The sequence below is a fragment of the Lissotriton helveticus genome, chromosome 4_1, assembly GCF_964261635.1.
Source record: "Lissotriton helveticus chromosome 4_1, aLisHel1.1, whole genome shotgun sequence".
NCBI classification, from domain to species: Eukaryota; Metazoa; Chordata; class Amphibia; order Caudata; family Salamandridae; genus Lissotriton; species Lissotriton helveticus.
The window spans coordinates 1,853,170,352-1,853,190,625 of NC_136063.1; the positions used below are offsets into that span (position 1 = coordinate 1,853,170,352).

Genomic DNA, 20,274 nt, shown 5'->3' on the forward strand with positions numbered 1-20,274 from the left:
TTTGACCTCATCATTGAACTTGTAATTGAAACATCAGTGGATGTTGATCCTTTGGATGATTTAAATCCTGAGGATGAAGAAGAGCGTGATGAGGATGCAGATTTGTCCGAATTATATGATATAGGATGGGAAGCTGACCTGCTTGAGCCTTTGGAAATATAAACATTTATTTTTAAAATTTATAATTAATAAAAAGTAAAAAGGTAAACCGTTTAATTTAAAAATAAAGACACCTTCAAAAACAGGTTATGTGTAGTGTCTTCAATAAAATATTAAAATATGCTCATAAAATTAGATCAGATTCACATATAAAATAGCATAGGTAACATAAATATAAATGTCATTTCTTTTCTGGTATTTCTGTATTGTAAAATTGCCAATGACTAAAAAATCTTCAAATTAAAATGTCAAGTAGTGTGTTAAGTTTTTGATCACTGTTACTGATTTACTGTTTGGTAATAATGTTTAATAACATTTTTTATTATATTTTTCCACAGATTCAACTGCAGATCATTTCAAGATTTCACCATGCCTACAATAGAAAGACAGATAAAGGCTGCAAAACGTCAAAGACAGCAGGTGAAAAAAAAAACGCAGCAGTCCTCTAACAAAAAGATTTCTCTAGCCACGAAGAAAGCACCGGGTAAGAGCTCTAAATATTTCATAAGAAATATTTGTATTAAAAAAAATATTACTACAGAAAATGTTTCAGTCCATAAAACGAGAAGGAAATCAAATGGAAAGAAAAGGACAATGAAAAATGTTACTGCTAGAGCAAGAGATAAATCTGTGCATGATAGTAGAAGGAAACAACAGTTTAGGGAGATTCGTAAACGAATGTTCCGCAACAGGATAATTGGCAATTTGTTAAAAAATATTAAGAAAGGTCAACAGAAACTAGTTTTTTATAAGAGAAAAAAAAAAGTTGAGAAAGTTATTGATCAGGCATTTGAAATTAAACGTAAGTTATTTATTTTGATAATCAATAGAATTAGGAAGCTAAACAAGGCAATTTTTGATTTCAAAAGAAATAGTAGATGGAAGAGAATAGTTAATCGTAGTAATTTTTGTGAAGTTTTTTCTGGAGAATGGATGCATAGTTCAAGCTGTGAGGCATTTTTTAATGAGGAGAGTTATTTCCAGGATAATGATTTGGTGCATGCAGTTGACACCAGTGGTCGTGCTTATGAAGTGAAAGATGGTTGTCCAGTTGAAAAAGAAAAACTTGTGACAACAGAGGCAGAAGAGGTGTTAGGTAATGAGGTTTTAGGAAGACGTGCTAAGGGTCCTGTGTACACCTCGAAGTGTAGTAGTATTTGCAGTGTGCGACAGGATTCCATCAATTTGCTTTGTGATTTTGTACGGTCATTTAACAAAAAAAGTTTGAAGCAGAAAATGATGTTGTTGCAAGAATTAGATCCTTGCAGAGTAAGAGAAGTGACAGGTTTGCATGGTCATTCACTGGCTTGTCTTTCCAGGAGAGTATGCCAGAGTGTTTTTCATCATTTCAGGATGCTAGCAGTGCATCATAACAAAGTGAGGAAATTAGTTAGAATGTTGTATTATGCTAAGAGTCCAGCAATTATGCTGAAACAATTATGCGCTGCTCTTTTGCATGGTTCTGAAATAGATGTGAAGAATATATGTGAAGAAATTGAGTTTTGTTACTTTGGAAGTAAAGAGGAGAATGTTGAAATTGAGCAAGAAGTAGAGGGTCATGTGGAAGATAGTGTACAGGTTTCCAGTACAGATAATTTCCAGAGGGAAATTGCGACGTTTGACGTGAAATCAAGTGAGAGGCCTAATTTCACTTGTGTGTGTTGTCGACGCACTTATTATAAGAATCAGACTAAGTTAGTGGATTTATATGCAAAAAGTGAAAGGGAAAATAATAGTGAATGGAAGGATTTTGCAACATACTTGATGGTAGAAAATTGTTTTGATTTGGGATTGGATCAACGTGTGTGTACTTATTGTTGTAACAAATTAAAACAAAACCAGATGCCTGCTAGAGCAGTTCATAATAATCTGGAATTGGTTGAGATTCCTTCTGAATTGAAGGACTTAAATACTTATGAATCTATTTTGATTCAAAGTATCCATCCCTTTCAGGCTATTGTAAGAATGGAGCCAAAGACAGGGAAATTGCCTCCATCTGATTTACAGAGAGGATTAAAGGGAAGAGTTGTTTATTTGCCTCTAGATTTCAAGAAAAACATTAACACAATTGGAGTAGAAAAAGTGGAAGAGGAACCTCTGGTTATCTTAGTTAATGGGGTTCCGACAAAGAATAAGAAAATATGGCAAGATTTAGTAGATGTTAGGAAAGTTAAAAAGGCAACATTGTATTTGAAAAAAAATAATAAATACTATAAGAATGTATATGTTGCAGAAGAGGAAGTAAGTGAGGAAGAGGATAGCGATTTGTGTGCTGGTCAAATTGAGAAAGTAGAACCCTCTACTAGTGAAGAAATATATGAACATTATAGTGTTCATCCTTTGCATTCCAAGGAAGTCATGGGGAATGCTATTGAGTTGTTTCAAATGAAACAAGCCAAAGGGAGTCCCATTAGTGTTTGGGAGGAAAGTTTGGAAGCTCGGTGTTTCCCACAGCTTTTTCCAACAGGTCAGGGAGGAAGATATGATGAGCGACCTCATCAAATTCCTGCTTCTGAATACCGGACTTTGCGATTGTATGCAGGAGATGCTAGGTTTCGACAATGCATTCCTTATTTGTTTCATCTCCTGTTTGAAAGCGATCTGTCTGGACTGTCATATGCAGTGAACCACATCTTGAAAAGTGGTATACACATGCAAAACATCTCGGCAAGTGACTTTATGGATAAAGTCAATGTCCAAGATAGTATTTTGGATTCTCACCTGATTAATCTCATGGCGTGTCAGCGTGGTACTAATGAGTACTGGTACCGTCGTCATGGTGATTTAAAATGTATGCTGAGGAACTTAGGTACTCCCACATGGTTCCTCACTCTGAGCTGTGCCGAGTATGGCTGGGAAGACTTACTTGAATTTCTACGAGAGGCAAATGCTAAGGTAGATAACATCGAATTCAAGACACCCGGAGAACTGTGCTCTTTGGATCCAGTCAATGTATGTAGGTACTTCAATCATAGATTTGAAGCTATGATGTCTTTCATCATGAATAAGAAGAATCCACCTCTTGGAGAGGTGTTGGATTTCTTCTGGAGAAAGGAGTACCAAGCAAGAGGTGCTCCTCATATACATATGTTGCTGTGGATCAAGGATGCACCTAAATTTGGAACGGATCCAGAAGACTCAGTGATGAGTTTCATCCAACAGTATTCTACGTGTGCTGTTCCAAACGCAAAGGAGAAGAAAAGCCTAAGAGAAAAAGTTCTGCGTTTCCAAAGCCATCGATGTGGAAAGTACTGCCGTCGTAAATTCCGAAACAAAGACAAGTTCTACACTAAATGTCGTTTCGGCTTTCCACGACCGGTGATTTCTAAAGGAAGAGTAAACAGTTTGATGTCTTCGTTGCGACACAATGTCATGAAGAAATCACCTAAAAACACTTACAATTTGAAGAGGAACGAAGAGTCCAAGTACATCAACGACTACAACCCGGTGATTTTGTCCATGTGGAATGCTAACATGGATATACAGTTTGTGGCTGATAACTGTATGGCTGTGGCTCGGTATGTGACGTCTTACATCACCAAAAAAGAGAAGACAGAATTGAAGGATATGTGGGAGGACATTTCCCATGAAAAGAGCCTCAGCAAGAAGTTGTACAGTTTCAGTCTGAAGATGTTGTCGCATCGAGAAATCGGAGCGTACGAATGTTCTGACCGGTTGTCTTCAGCAAGTCTCTATGCCAAGTCCAGGAGTATCGTTTGGGCGAGTCTTGGTCTTGCTGCAACGCGTAATCGAGTTCTCAAACCTGTGCGGGAAATTGAGTATTTGGCGGAAAAGGAGCCAAACAGTACCGACATTTTGAAGACAAACATGTTGGATACATATTATCCAAATCGAAGCAGTCACCTCGAGAATGTTTGTCTGTATGAGGTTCTGCAAAATTACATATTCAAGAGGAACATCAAAGAAGATACTGAGAAAGGAGTGTATGCTGTAATAGGAAGTGAGGGATGTCTGGTCAAGCAAAGAAAATGCCACTTGGTAAACCATCGAAAATTGAGTGGCGAATCTCCTGAAAAAAAGAGTTTTTCTATTTAGCACTTTTGCAACTTTTCAAACCTTGGCGTGCAGAAGAGGAACTGCTTGGAGATTTTCTCTGTTACGAAGACTCTTTCAATGCCGCCAAGGAGACCATAGAATGTCCTGCTTTTCCCAAATATGTAGAAATGTTGAATGCGGAAATTGAGCAGGAAGCAACGATTGCAGCCGAGATTGCCAGAGACAGTTCTCAGGACAGTCAGAGTTCTGCTTCATTGAGTCAGGATCCACTAGGAGGACCTGTTATCGAAAATGAAGCTGCCACTGCTATGAATGAAGTGGAAAGAGCCATGGCACATGCTCAAGAGGATGCGGTTAACTTAGAAGAGTTGGAAAGGCAACTCAACATTGAGCAGAGGAAAATATATGACGAAGTTACCATGCAAATTGATCATGGATTAAGTCATGATAAGAAAGAGTGCTCATGTACGTCGTTGAAGCCTGTCCGACTGTACGTGAGTGGAGAAGCGGGAACTGGAAAAAGTTTCCTCATTAAAGCAATTTCATGCTATTTGCAGGAAAGGACAGAGTCATCGCTGTCTTGTGTTGTCACTGCTCCAACTGGACTGGCAGCACATAATATTAAAGGGATTACTTTACATCGTTTACTGATGCTGCCAGTGGAGCATGACAACAAATTAGAATATCACAAGCTATCTGGAGATGCTTGTTTTGAAGTTTCAAGAATCTTGAGGAAAATGAAACTTCTTATCATTTTTTTTTTTTTGAAATTTGTTTTATTGTTGCATCAAAGTATACGATACATCGTGAATAAGCCGCTGACGTGGCCTCAACATTCAGCCATGCGTGCAACGTGTTTTTCGTTTAAACAACTGGTACAAATATCCATTTCCTCCAAAAATCAGTACATACCATGCAACCATGTGTGTGGGCAGAAGACCATGAACTTGTAGAGCAAGGAGGACAGTGCATGTTAACAGGAGTATAATGTCCCGTCTCAAAGGGCGGTGGAGCGGGGCCTGTATAGTCCATGTAATGGTGGTACCAGAAAACGGGGGGGGACAAAACCGTGGGGGGGAAGCGTGTAGGCGCTAGTGTGGTGGAAATATCGGCGGTGGGCGTCGGGGGGGGGGCCGGGGGGAAACGAGCCCAAGGGGCTATTCAGCTCGCATTCCAGGAGGGTGGGAAGTCAATCAGGATGCAGGGGGTATCCGGAACCTGCCTCAGGGAGGGGAACAACAGCCAGGCGTAAACGGTCTTCTCGGGTCGGGGGGGGAGAAGGAGTAGGGGGGTCACCCATTCGCGTGGATTGTCGAAAACTGTAGAGAAGCATGGCCCATTCCATGGAAATGGGATATTTTCGCGCGCCCCTGGCTTCTTCCTCTCTAAGAGCATCTTCCTCCGCCGCCGCCCATTTACTGACCGCCCCCGTCCATGCTGCTATAGGGGGACCTTCCGGGGATCGCCAGCGCATGGCTATGCATCTATTCGCCAGCAGGAGCGCTAAGGACACGAAGCGCCTATGCACTGGGGCTTGCTTAGGGACATGGAGGATACCTAATGCACTGGATTCCCAGGTGGATAGTGTAGTAAGGCCTGTCAGGTCAGACAGCGTGTTGTGTACCGCTTGCCAAAAGGAGTGAAGGTCTGGACAGCTCCAGAACATGTGGCGAAAGTCTGCGGCAGGGGAGCAGCATCTGGGGCATAAGAATGGTGTGGAGGGATAGAACTTCTGTAAGCGCGCTGGGGTGAGGTACGCCCTGATGAAACTTCTTATCATTGACGAAGTAAGCATGGTTTCCAATGTCATGCTTGCCTTTGTGCATTTGAGGATGCAAGAAGTTCTCAAAAGAGAGTATGATGTGTTATTTGGTGGCAAACACATCATTGTTTTCGGAGATCTTCTGCAGCTGACACCAGTGAAAGGGCAACCTGTGTTCAAAATGCTCACGCATGAAGATACCAGGAAGTGCCTAGGCAGCATTGGCAACGTCAATATATGGTTAAACTTCAATTATGCTGAACTGCATGAAAATATGCGTCAGGCGAAGGATGAAGTTTACAAGACTATTCTACAAGATGTTAGAATTGGAAAAGTGACCGAGCATGGGAAAGAAGTTTTACATGCACGATTACTGTCAAATTTATATCCAGAACAAGATGTTGTGCCTGAGAATATTTTTCAGAAAATTACTGAAAAGAAATCTGGAATATGTTTGATGCCAACTCTTGCAGAATGTGCCAAATTTAACAACAAAATGTTGCATTTAGAAAAGCAAGAGATTGTGAAACTGGAAGCTATTGATAGAGTAGAGCATATGGGATCAACAATTATTTTGTCTGAGAATCTGAAAACAAAATTGGATTCATTAGAGAAGAGTATATCTAAAACTGCAGGTTTTGAAAAGACTCTGAATGTGTGCTTGAACTGTCGTATAATTTTAAGAAGGAATTTACATGTTGAAAGAGGTCTGGTAAATGGATCAATGGGTAATGTTGTTGATTTTGTGAAATACAGAAATAGAGATGGAATTGAATTTTTAAAAATTAAATTTGATGGCATTGAGGAAGTACAGCTAATTGCTCGTTGTTCTGCTAGATTTTTGCTTGTAAAAGACTTATATGTTCGCCGTAAGCAGTTTCCTGTTTGCTTGGCATATGCGGTGACAATCCATAAATCGCAAGGTTTAAGTGTAGACAGTGCATTGTTGAATATTGGCAGTTCTGTGTTCAAGGAGGGTATGGCATATGTGGCATTGTCACGAGTTAGAACTTTATCGGGATTGTACTTGATTGAGTGTGATGTCAGAAACATTTGTGCAGATCTAGATTGTGTTAAGGAATACAATAGGTTAAGAAGAGAGTATGCGCCACATTTGCCTCAGTTTCCTTTGTTTGAGAAACGTGTGGTAGGCCGGAAACGAAGAAATGAGAACAATACTGGGGAGGTTGTAGCAAAAAGACAAAAAGTCAATGAACCTAAAATTACAAGCAGAAACAAAAAGGATTCTGTTGAAGATGTTGTTGGTTTTCAGTTTGAAAACAGTTCTGGTGTCAACTGCTATGCTAATGTAGTAATTAATGTTTTGTTTTCTCTAAAAAATGTAAAAGAAGAGATTGTGGTCAATTCTGATCAAAGATTTTGCAGTTTGTTAAATTCTGTGTTAGAGAAATGTACCACTGATAGAAGAAACATAGAAAGTGTGTCTGAAATTCGAAATCTGTTAGACAGATGTTCAGGCCACACACAATTCTCTCAAAATATTCAGCAAGATTGTCAGGAGTTTTTAATGTATATGCTTGATGTATTACATGCTGAAGGTGTAGATGTAGATCAGCTGTTTGGGCTTTCTTATCAATGGCAGCATGACTGCGAGAACTGTATGGTATCAAGTACTACTAGTGTAGACTCAAAGATTTATATATTTAACTTTGCCAGACAGTAAATCAGTCTCCTTTAATAAGCTAGTAAAAGCTGCTAATCACAACATGGAGTGTAGCCAATGTAAATCTGAAATGATGTCCACATTATTTATACGAACATATGGCCAGTACGTCATTTTAATGTTCCAATGATGTAGGCCTGATGGAACAAAATTGACAACTTTAATAAAAAATTTTGTAGCTTCGCAGTTGTCAATATCAGGAAGGACTTTTGTAACTACAGCAATTATATATCATGACGGCCCTTCAATAACATCAGGACATTACACAGCTTATTTAAAGTCTAGAAATGGCTGGTCATTCTGCAATGATTCTGTTTTAATTTTCAAAAAAAAATTGCCGTATGACCTTAAAAACTCTTACCTGGTGTTTTTAAAACCAAAATTTTAGGGAAATAATCTCGGGATGTGCTCTGTGGAATTTCAAGAAGTTCTAATGGCTCCTACACAATTTGGCCTTGAGGATAAGTGTAGTTCAGAGACATAACTTCTAATCATAGGACTGGACATCATGGAGATATATGTGCACTTTGAATGAGTTCAGAAAAACTGTTTCTTTTTATAAGCTAATTGAAGCAGCCAATCAAAACATGGAGTAGAGGGAATGTAAGTCTGCAATGCTGTCTACTGTTTTACATTGCTTTGTGATTAAAAGTGATGTAGAGAATTAAATAATTGTAGTAGTCATAGAGGTAGTGTAAGTCTGCTTCATATTAAGCAGTATCAGTGTCATAGGAAATGTAGAACATGACTGAGCAAGAAGGGGAAGATATTACTATTCCAGGATTGTGAAAATGATCTTCAACATTTTAATTCTGAAAGTTGCGGAAATGCCAAATGATGGGATTGGCTTACAAGAAATCCAAGAGTTATAAATGGCTCTGACTAGATTTGGCCTTGTGGAAAATTGTGGTAGAGAGCAAGAAGTCATTTATTGCATGTAACGTGTTTTTAAAAACGATGGAGGTTTTCTTTCAGAAAGTGGCGGGCTGAAAGTAATAACAGCACAAAAGAGTGTAAGCTGTTCATAGGACATCCTTGGACGTCATGGAAAGTAAGTTAACTTTAAGGAGTTCTGAATTTTGATTTCTGATGTTGTATGGGTTTTTTAAACACAATCATTTTGATTGTGTTTTTTTTCCCCGCTGTTACATGATGAATACCTTCAAGTCACTGTTTTTAGTGAATTTTGATACATTCTGAGAACAGCAAAAATAAACCATTTAACATGTATAATTAATTCTGTACTGTTTGCATTTATGATGTATATGTAGAACTGTGTAGGAGGCATGGAGAAGGTGAGGCTTCTGTAAGTGTCAAAGTTGTTGCATGCAGTGCTGCACTTCTACGTATTCTTTCATATGCTGGACTACATCTGCACAATGAGATACCTAAGCAAAGGAAACACAAGTGATGTGATTGTGAAATGACCAAAATAAATTGCACATATTTCAATTACATCACCTGTGTTTCCTATCATTATGAATCACATTGTGCAGATCAAGTTTAGGTCTGTCCAGGGAAACATAGGAGGTTTCTACTTTGTTGAAGAGTGCAGTGGACATGACTCACTTCATTGGTAGACTTTCACAGATATTATCTCCTCTGTACACTTCAACAAGTGTAAATCTCATCTTGAACTCTGAGTAGGCCTCACCTCAAACAAATCTCTGGATAGGAGACATGTTATTGGCATCCTGAAGCGACACTTTTCTGAAACAAGAGCAATGCAAAAGATGCACCATGTTGTAAGATAGGCCTCACTTCATCTGCATCAAGATACTGTTAGTTTAAAATGTATATCTTTAGGACTGTGTAGGGGACCTGGAGAAGCAGAAGCTTCTGTCAGTGTCAAAGTTGTTGAAAAACTATTTGTCCTTCAATCTTTTCCCTTGTCTTTTGTAATTTTTAAATACATGTTTTAATATTTTTCAAATGTTGGTTCTCTCTTTCACAGATTGAAAGTATAAAAATAAAAAGTGATTAATTTAACGGCAATTATAAGGTAAATAGTTGTACTCTTTTCGTTACATTTCTATCACATTCACCTACTATTAGATCCACTGCTTCACTTCTTTAACCCTCAGTTTCCTGCCTTTGCTACTTTCCTCATTCCTTTCTCTATTACCTACTTACTCAACTCCTTCCACTCTTTTTCTCAGTCCCTCTGTTCTCATAGTTCCTCAGTCTTGTTCACTCACTCCGTCTCTATTACTCTTAGTGTCTGTGAATTACTTTCCCACCTTTTTTTTTGGACCGCTTCCCGGGAAGTGGCCCGGTTCGCAAACCAGCAGCGTTACGGGAGTCCACCATTTTGTGTTTCGGTCGAATCAAGATACAAGATGGAGGGCAAATAATGTTCAGAATGGGTAGAAGGGGGCACGGTAGATGTATCTTGACCCCCTTGGTTTTCTGAGGGTGGCTGAGGAGGACCATAGTTCTTCACTCTTGTTCACTCTCTCTGTTTCTATTAATGTCACTGTTTATGACTGATCAAAATTTTTTTTTAAAAAAAAGAACAGTAACTATAAGGGAAGGAAACAGACAGTTATGTTAAAAGAAAGACAGCTATAGGGAGTAAACTAAGGATACTGTTACCCGCAATCCACAGCTGTTGATGTTACTGACCATGTCATGAATGATGTAATATGTGACATCATCAGCAGTGGATTGTAGGTAACAGTATCTCTTGTTTACTCCCTAGAGCTGTCTTTCTTTTCACATAACTGTCTGTTTGCTTACCTTATACTTACTGTTCTTTTTTTTTTAAAAATATTTTTTTTGGTTAGCTTCCGGTACGCGTACCGGGTAGCGAACTAAGAGAAATAGAGGTTGGCAGAGTTCCAACTATTCTACCAATTTTTTTATAATGGGGAGGTAGTTCTGAAAATAACTTTTTTTTTATGTTTTTGTTGTTTTATATTTTTTTTAGTATTTTTTAAACATTTTTTACTTTTTTTGTATTTTCTGAACGTTTTTATATTTTTTTTGGTTTTTTTTTGGGGGGGGGAAACAAAAACGATCCATTGTAAAGGGCTCAACAGGAGCAACAAAAAAAAAAGAATTTATTTTTTGGGGCATTTCGGACAAACATTAACATGATTCTGAATAGCTCTCATAATCAAAATGATGCTACTTTCCCTGTAGCAGATGAAATTGCCGCAGTGCACGCACACTTGCTTCACGTGCCCAAACAACATTTGAATGTTTGGGATCATCTCCCTCGCCTCTGGTCCCGACACCTCTGGAACAACCGATCTTCTTGCCATTGGGAGGGGATTTTGTTGCTCATCACGTAGCTGGGCAGCACTATAATTATTTGGGTGCCACCTACTCATATGCCGATGCATAGTGTGATTGCCGTAACTGTATTTTTTTCAGTTCCCCTTGACAATCTATCACCGCATATACGGCAAAACACGTAGCGTGCATTCACTTTTTTTTGCCCCTCAGGAATTCTATAGAATTGCCAAATGTAATTCTCTTTTCGATTGTACCTCCTGGGCTCCTCTGGCAAAAACCTTGGCTCTTCCTCCTCTTCCTCCTCTTCCTGTTCTTCCTCTTCTTGCAAAATTACTTCAGCTGGTGGTCCTCTCTTTCTTGGATTTGGTGGAGGTGGTGGGTTAGAACCAGCTGAAGCTACTAATGAAGCCATGTCAAAGTGTAAATAAAGGGTCTTTCTCTCACCAAGATGAAAGTCAGAGTGAGGAAAGAAGGAGGGGTTTTCATCATTTGGGAAAAGCAAAAGTTCTAAACCAATGAAAAGTGTTCATTTTTTTTTTCACAACCAATTTTATTGAGCAAATGAGCATTGAGAATGTGGCATCTCCACAACCGAAGAACACCACGACAGCATCAAAACAGCAATTACATAGGCAGCAAATGCTAGAGTAGACTCATAAAATATGCTCAGTATAGAAACACCCCAGTGACCCACCCTAACCCACAACTCCACCCCCCCAACCCCGGACACCCCCAACCCCCCCCACCACACGTGCATAGAAAGCAATAAAGAAAAGCAAGTAGGTGCAGCGCCACCAGGGCAATGCTACTTCGGGCCAACAGTGTCACTGTGATCAAATGTCCTCCTCTCGCTCCGCTGGGGGGTCCAGGGATAGATCACGATAGTCAGCCCAACGCTTCCAAATTTTGAAGTGCTTGTGAGGACAGCCCCGCGCTTCAAAGACCGGCCTCTCCAGACCCATGAAGTAATCTAGCCCCGCCTTCCAAGCAGAAAGGGGGGGAGCCCTCACCGCTTTCCATGCCCGGGCCAGGTCTCGCTTGGCCACAACCAGCCCCAAGAGCAGCAAATGGCGCTTATATATGTTACCCCCAATCCCTTCCATGATGTGCAGTAGGCCCAACCGGTGGGTACGAGGAAGGTCCCAGCCCAGCACCTCAGCCAGGCAACTCCACACACCCCTCCAGAACCCAGTCAGCCGGCCACACGTCCACACAGTATGCATTAAGGACCCAGGCACCGACCCACAGCGCAAGCATTCCGGGGATGCAATCAAACCAGCTTTCCACAATCGTTCACGTGTAAAGTATGCCCGATGCAGGTATTTGAATTGAATGAGCCGGAGCCGGATAGCAATGGCAGTTCCACGTGGGGACTCCAGCGCCTCCCTCCAATCGTCTTCATCGAGGGGACCCACGTCCACCTCCCACGCCTCCCGAAGAGAGTGCAGGGTGGAGGAGCAGTGGACAACAAGTGTCTGGTATAGCTTGGAGACCTTTCTGTCCCCCAAGTCTCCCATAAACACCTTGGCCTCGACCGGGCTAAACTCTGGCAAGGAGTCGAGACCGGCGATGCTCGGGGCGAGGGCATGGCGCAGCTGAAGGTAGCGGAAGAATTGGGACTGAGGCATCCGGAATTCCGTGCGGAGCTCCTCGAAGGATTTGAGGGTGGTGCCAGACATGACCTGGCCCAGTTGTGTAACCCCTATGGCCTCCCAACCCTCAAAGCCGGCCAGAGCCGCCAGCTCTGGGAGCAGACCATTATGCCAAAGCGGCGTCTCAGCCGTCAACTTGCCCCACCATCCCATGCGGCGCAAGGATTGTCGCCACACGGCAAAGACCACCCTTGTGACCGAGGGTAACCCACGACGCAGGCGAGCCGAATACAGGATGGTGTGGAGTGTATGATCACCCATGAGTGACCGTTCCAGGGCGTAGGTGTTATATTCCATGCAATTATGTATGTATCTCTTTAAGTAAGTTCTACCTATTGTTGCATTACAAATCTTGTACTACAATCTGTTACTAAGAGTCAAAGGTTCTAGATTCCAAACTGTATAACTACTGGACCTGTCCTGCTGAGCAGATGCTGTACTGTGTTTCTCTGCTGCAATAAATCTTCTTTTATCAACTATCCTGGAGTGGATTACTACAAAATTGGCGACGATTTCATTGGTTTGCTACATTTGGAAACACAGGAGCAACCAAAGGATTTTACCTACGCTGCATTATATTCATCGTTTTTGGACTTGCCTGCTAAGTATACTTTATTTTCCTACAAAACGACTTTCATATTAAGTATACTTATTTTCCTACTTACTACGCAAAATTGTTGACATTTACGAACTATTTTCAACAATTTCATTGATTTTATTCGTTTCCTAGCTGAGAGAAATCTTTAGAAATTTTCCGTGCACCACTTAAACTCTACACGAGTGCCTCACAAATTTCTATCTCTCAGAAACAATCTCTACTTTTCGATCGACTTTCCGATCTTTTTAACAACTTTGACATTGTTTTCCATGCAAGTTTGAGAGCGCTTACTTTTGAATTATTGCTCTGCTTCCACAACGGCTTCTCCTCGCCTCGCGCCTGCACGCCATTGTTGTCTTCACGCGCGACAGTCTACCAAGCTCAACTCACTGGTATTACGCGTGCGCTCAACATCATCACGCACACGCCGACGCCATTTTAAATTAACAGTTGCTTGGCAACGAAGCTCTGCATCGCGTTAAGCGCGTTTCTTTTACGCAAGGAATAAAACTCTTCGAGTGTTACACAAAAAGATCGTATCTTTTCCAAGGAAAGTCAGTTTCTACAGGTTTGATTTTTATGACTGTTATTTAATCGTGATTTTAATAAATATTATTTTACATAACACATATAAAACTAATTGAATTTACAAAAACTCATTAACTTAAGCATATTATCAAACATGCAGTTTGACCCCCCCCCTAAGTTTCTACAAAACAAAGGAGAACCTCCCATTCCTTGGATTCGTTGGAAAGAGGAATTTTTGACATTTTTAAAAGCCATAGATGGGGAGAGATTTTCACAAGAAAGGAAAAAGAACATCTTATTACATTCTTTGGGTTCTGAAGGTCAAGTAGTATTCAGAACACTTCCTTTACATGATGGGGGAGGAGACAGAAATGTGTTTGATGATGCTATGACTCGTCTTGAAGCTAGATTTAAACCTACTTTTAGTGTGGTTTTGAATCGATATAAGTTTTATACTAGAGCTCAAGAAGAGTCTGAAACTTTTGATGATTTTTTAACAGCTTTACGTTATTTATCCACTAACTGTAATTTTGGTCCTATCTCTGATGAGATGATCAGAGATCAAATCATAGTCCATACCAAAAGCAAGAAAATCCAAGAAAAGTTATGGATTATGGGAGATCCAGATTTAAAAGATGTTATTGTTACAGCTAAAGCTATTGAACAATCAGACAAATGGATAAAATGCTTAGATAAAAAGGACAAAGACAATCCCTCCGAAGTATGTGCTGTCAAACCTGACACCTCTTCTACGTTATCCGTCTCTTCTGCGTCATCTTCTAACAAAACTCAACGTGTCAGTTATTCTTCTCAACGTCCCTACAAAAAGAATGACAAATCTTTTCATTGTTTCAGGTGTGGTAGTCCTAGTCATAGTGCATCTTTTCCTAAATGTCCTGCTATTGGAAAGGAATGTAACAGATGTGGTAAACAAGGACATTTTAGTAATCTATGCAAGACCACTACAGGAACCACTTCAGGAAATATTAATAAGAATAGAGTTTCTTTTGTTACTGATTCCTTGCAAGAAGTTGATGTTCCTGGGGAAGATAATGAGAATGATTGTGAAAGAGGAATAGTTGTTTCAATTGTCGATGCTAATGAACAAGATTTGATTCACCTTAAACAACCTGAATGTATAGTACATGTTTTAGGTGTAGATCTTAAATTGATGGCCGACTCAGGATCACCTTGGACAATCATCACCAAGCAGTATTTCACTGAAGTGTTTGAGGGCATTGTCAATCTTGAAGATCTTAAAGTTCCTGACATAATTGCCAAAACTTTCCTTAAGTCTGTTATCCCTATGGAAGGATATTTGGGAGCAGACATGCTTTTTAGAGGTCGAATGAGGTTTGTTAAGATATATGTTGCTACAAAAGGAGTAAATGTGCTTGGATGGAGAGATCAATGGAGTTTTGGTATTACTCTCAATCCCAGGAAATTAGATCCCATTGTCATGATTGATGATTGTGTAAAAGAAACTCATTCTGTTAAAGCTATAACTGGTACTGAGACATGGATAAATGAGATCATTAAGTTGTTTCCCAAAGTTTTTTCAAAGAAACTAGGAAAGTTACATAACTTTCAACACTTGATCAGACTCAAAAAAGGAACCATTCCTGTTACACAAAAATTAAGAAATGTTCCCATAAATGTCAGAGATGATCTTAAAATACTTTTGAAAAATTTAATTGATGATGACATTATTGAAGAAGTAGAGTCTTCCGAATGGGTTTCGCCCATCGTTTTAGCCCGAAAATCTGATCAAAATCTCAGGCTATGTGTAGATTTAAGAGCCCTCAACTCAAACATCATAGTGGACTGTCATCCCCTTCCTAATATAAACGAAGTTATATGTATGTTAGAGGGAGCGAAAGTTTTTTCCACATTTGATTTGCGATCAGCATATCACCAAATTGTATTAGCAGAAGAATCCAAGCAGATGACAGCTTTTCTCACTCCTGAGGGTTTATTTCAGTATAAAAGAATGCCCTTTGGTTTGGCCTCTGCGGCATCAGTTTTCCAACGTACTATGCATCATATTTTTAAAGATCTCTACAAGTTTGTGAGGTGCTTTCAAGACGACATTCTTGTGTTCTCTCCTGATAATGTGTCTCACAAAGATCATGTCATGGAGGTCTGTAAGAGGTTGGGAAAGCATGGTCTCACACTAAAGGACAACAAGTGCAAAATGTTTTGTGAGTCTGTAGAATATCTTGGACACACCCTTACGGGCAATGGTGTTATTCCCAAGAAATGTTTAGTTGAAGCTATAATTAAAGCACCATGTCCTGACAACAAGGAAAAGTTACTCTCTTTCAATGGCTTGTGTGAATACTATAGCAAGTTCATTAAAGGGTTTGCAACTAAAATGGAACCTTTGAGAGAGTTGACAAGACAGAAAGTAGAGTTTTACTGGGGTGAGAAACAAGAGTCTGCTTTTCAAATCATTAAGCATGATATTGCAAATGCTCCTACATTGAAACCGTTCTGTGTCAATAAACAGTGTGTGGTTACAGTTGATGCTAGTGAGTATGGGTTAGGAGGGGTTCTATCACAAAAGTGTGGGAATGATGAGTGGTGTGTGGCGTTCGCTTCCCGGACTTTGAGTGAAACAGAAAGGAAATATTCTGTCATTGAGAAAGAGCTTTTAGGATGTGTCTGGGGAGTAGAACATTTTCGGAATTTTCTATGGGGTAGTCGTTTTCTATTAAAAACGGACCATAAACCGCTAGTTTCCATACTTTCCCCTGGTGGTGGTCGGAACGCCACAGCACGAATTGCTAGACTGATGTCTCGCTTACAAGAGTACAATTTTGAGGTAGAGTATTTTCCTGGAAGAAGCAATGTTACAGCCGACTGTCTTTCTAGGCTTCCTTATGACTCTAATTCTATTACAGATGACAAAGGACAAGAGGATGTTGAGTTTGTTGCCTCTTTAAGGGATTTTTTAGGAGATGAATTCTCTTCCATTTCAGAATCTGTTTGGGATAATGCTGTCACACATGACAAGAATTGGAGTACTCTTAAAGAGTATATCTTGAAGGGTTGGCCTAATGGCAACATGGTACCTCCAGAATTGAAGTCTTTTCATCAAGTTCTTAGTGAATTAGAAGTTGACAATGATTTAGTTTTTAAAAGCGGAAAATGTGTACCTCCTGAAGATATGCAAGAGGAAATTATTAGACTTGCTCATGAGTGCCATTTAGGTATGTCTTCCATGAAGAGATTAGTGAGAACTAGTTTTTGGTGGCCAGGAATGGATAAGATGATTGACAGAGTGGTTCGTGAATGCCCCATATGTGTAAGCAGTGATAAAATGTTGAAAACCTACCCTGCCCCACTCATACCTATTTCCTGGCCAGAGAATCCTTGGAGGAAGCTAGCACTTGATATTTCCGGTCCCTTCAATTGTCTACCTCAAGATGCCCGTTTTGCATTAGTATTAATAGACTACCATTCTAAATGGCCTGAAGTTAGGTTTGTGTCTTCTGCCTCTTCACAAGTCATTATTGAATTCCTCAGAGAAGTTTTTGCAAGAGAAGGTAGCCCTGAAGTTTTGATTACCGATAATGGGGTACAATTAATTTCTACTGAAGTAGAGGATTATCTCAAATCTTGTGGAATTAAACATATCACTACACCTCTTTACGAACCACAAGGTAATGGACAGGTAGAAAGGTTTAATCGCGTCTTAAAAGATGCTGTTGAATGGGCAAGAAAGACTCCCAATGTGTGGAAAAAAGTTATCAGAGAAAGATTATGGTTGTATAGAATAACTCCTCACTCAGTTACTGAGCTTAGTCCTTTCCGTTTATTAAGGGGAAGAGAACCCGTATCAAAGTTGTGTCCATGGTGGATGAAAGAGAAGTTTAACTCTTCTGCTATTTCTTCTCCTGTTGACATGCGAAGCACTTCTTTGAGAGTCAAACATCATCAGGAAAAAATGAAAGAATATCATGATTCTAAGTACGATGTGAGAGTTCCTGATTTTGTAGTAGGAGATCTTGTCAGGATACGCAAACCTGGGTTTTTGATTAAAGGGGTTTCCAAATTTGGGCCTATTCGAAAAGTTGTAAAAGTTAACACCCACAGCATTATAACTAATGATGGCAAAGTCTGGAATGTCAGACGAGTGGTTAAATGTTCTAATCTTCAAAATCCCAGTTTTGACAATGTTAAGCCACCTGTAAAAATTGATTCTGTTTCTTCTAGGGTCAAAATTAACAAGAGAAAAGTCAATGTACCACTTAGATTTAGAAATTGATTCAGTTCTCTATGTTTTTCACGTTTTGATTGTTTTATAAAATGTTTGCCTTTTCCATTTATAAAATTGTTAACCTTTTCCATCATACACCAAATTTCCTCATGTTTCTTCTATTCTCTTCCTTCTCTTTTATCTTTTTCCTTCCGCTTCCTTTTCCTTGAGCTAATTTTCTTCTTTTCTAATTTTCTTTTCTTTTTAGGGATAAGATGTGTTATATTCCCTGCAATTATGTATGTATCTCTTTAAGTAAGTTCTACCTATTGTTGCATTACAAATCTTGTACTACAATCTGTTACTAAGAGTCAAAGGTTCTAGATTCCAAACTGTATAACTACTGGACCTGTCCTGCTGAGCAGATGCTGTACTGTGTTTCTCTGCTGTAATAAATCTTCTTTTATCAACTATCCTGGAGTGGATTACTACAGTAGGCCGGATCGCTTCTATCGCCATACCACCACTCATTAAGAACAAGTAGCTGGGAAGCCTGGTAGTAGTGATAGAGCGCGCGAGGCCACCCGACCAATAGTTTTCGCCGTTTCCGGCTTCAGGGCCCATATACTTTTCAAATCACCATATACATCGATCAGGTGACTTCACGAGCTCTACCAAGTTGTGTGTGTGTGTTCCCTGCTAACAATTTTCAGTGCACCCGACTTACCATCCACCGATGCGGGTACCTAATGACCACAATGAATCAGGGAGCTAGCTGTAAAGGAAAGGCAGCAAAATACAAATCCAACCAATAACATTCAAATACTGTTTAAATGACCACGGACAACTGGAAGTTTTTAAATGTTTATCTAAAGTTCATTATTTTCTTGCATGAGGTACAATAAAACAAGGCAATCAATAACCAAGATAACGTAAATCATATAGGCATAAAGAAATAATGACAGAGTAATCATCAAGGTACTAATAAAATGTAACGAGAAAAGATACTATGCAATTCAGTATTATCTAAACAGGGATAGCCTAAGTGTGGGTGACTATAGGAGAGCTTATAATGAATAACACGCTTCACTTAAGGTGAATGGGCCTTTGAACAATCTAGGCAATGAAGTTCTAGACCATATCAGGAAATGACACACTGCTATGCAAAATATAATTTCTAACCAGTGAGAAGACATAAGAACAAAAACCTCACGGAAAAATATGTATTTAGCTTTCAATGGTTGCGGAAAGGCATGGAAAATATAACATATGCAATGATGAACTTTATTAAAGCAAAAGTCAGAAATTTAGAAGGTGCAAGATTTAAAGAGTTTTCAGAACAATATTTACCTAGAAAGGTGTGGAAACCAAACCCTGGCCACGGGTCAGTTAAGGACAGGAAACCCTCAAGGAAGGATATCCCTCAAAGGACGGCAGGTGCAGAATGGACACCCAGGACAGGACAGGATACCCTCGGAATAGAAATCAGGACAGGACCCTCAGGACAGGACAGCAAACCCTCAGGACAGGACCCTCTTCAGGACAGGACCGGAACCCACAGTTCGGAAGCAACGCCTGCGCTCCACCCGCTCTGCAGCTATCGATCAAGACCCCGATTGGGTCAGCGAACTCCCAGCTAAGTGCTTTGCCAGCACTTTAAGGTTCAGTAGAACCTTAGCCTATGGTCAAATTCGGACAGAGTGCTCCGCAGCGCTCTGTATCTTCAGTCACCTATTGAGTGCGTTGGGTCAGTGACAGGTCAGCTAAACCAGACAAGTCGGACGGTTCACTAGGTGAACCCAGGGTAGATATACAGTTTGGGGACAGTGTACCACCCCCCAATGTTGCAAAGTGTCAGAATCCCTCAATTTCGATTGGTCCTAAGGTAGGATTTGGGTAACACACCAATCACAATACACGATTTGAAGCCTTCATTAACATATTTGGGTACCGCCTAGCAGGTTTGGGGTTCTCATGAGAACTGTGCAGAATATTAACATTGTAACACATGAGGAGCAACATTCGCCGTTCTCGTAGCGCAGAGGTGGCTTTCCCAGGCGCATCTTGACTGTGGCTGCCAGCTGGCTGAGTTCCACTGTCCAAAGTGGCCACCTTTCAATGCTCCCTGGTCATGCGCAGAAGAGACCGTCAATATGGCTCCCAATCAGTTTGGACCCCCATTCCCCGCGGTACATGAAAAGTAAGCGAAAACAAGTTAATACATAATAATGTCATTATGAAAATACATCATAGGGTTTGTACTTTTAACTCATCATCAAGAAATAAAATTATTGCATTAAATGTTAGCTACATTGACACAATCACAAGAGCAGTGGCACGAGCAGTACCACATGATAAGCACAGCTATGAATTACGCATGCGCATAACTTTCCCTCCACTTCTGCAGACGCGTCAGGACACGTGAGTGTGGCT

The 20,274-nt window shown here is 40.1% G+C and overlaps 1 long non-coding RNA gene across 1 annotated transcript in view; it reads left to right on the forward strand.

The window, feature by feature from the left end:
• LOC144827707 (uncharacterized) overlaps positions 1-18,240 on the forward strand; it is a 66,214-nt gene extending 47,974 nt beyond the window's left edge. The window contains exon 4 of the long non-coding RNA XR_013610320.1: positions 18,110-18,240. This is a non-coding gene — a long non-coding RNA (uncharacterized LOC144827707). The remainder of the gene's footprint in view (positions 1-18,109) is intronic.
• The last annotated feature ends 2,034 nt before the right edge of the window (positions 18,241-20,274 follow it).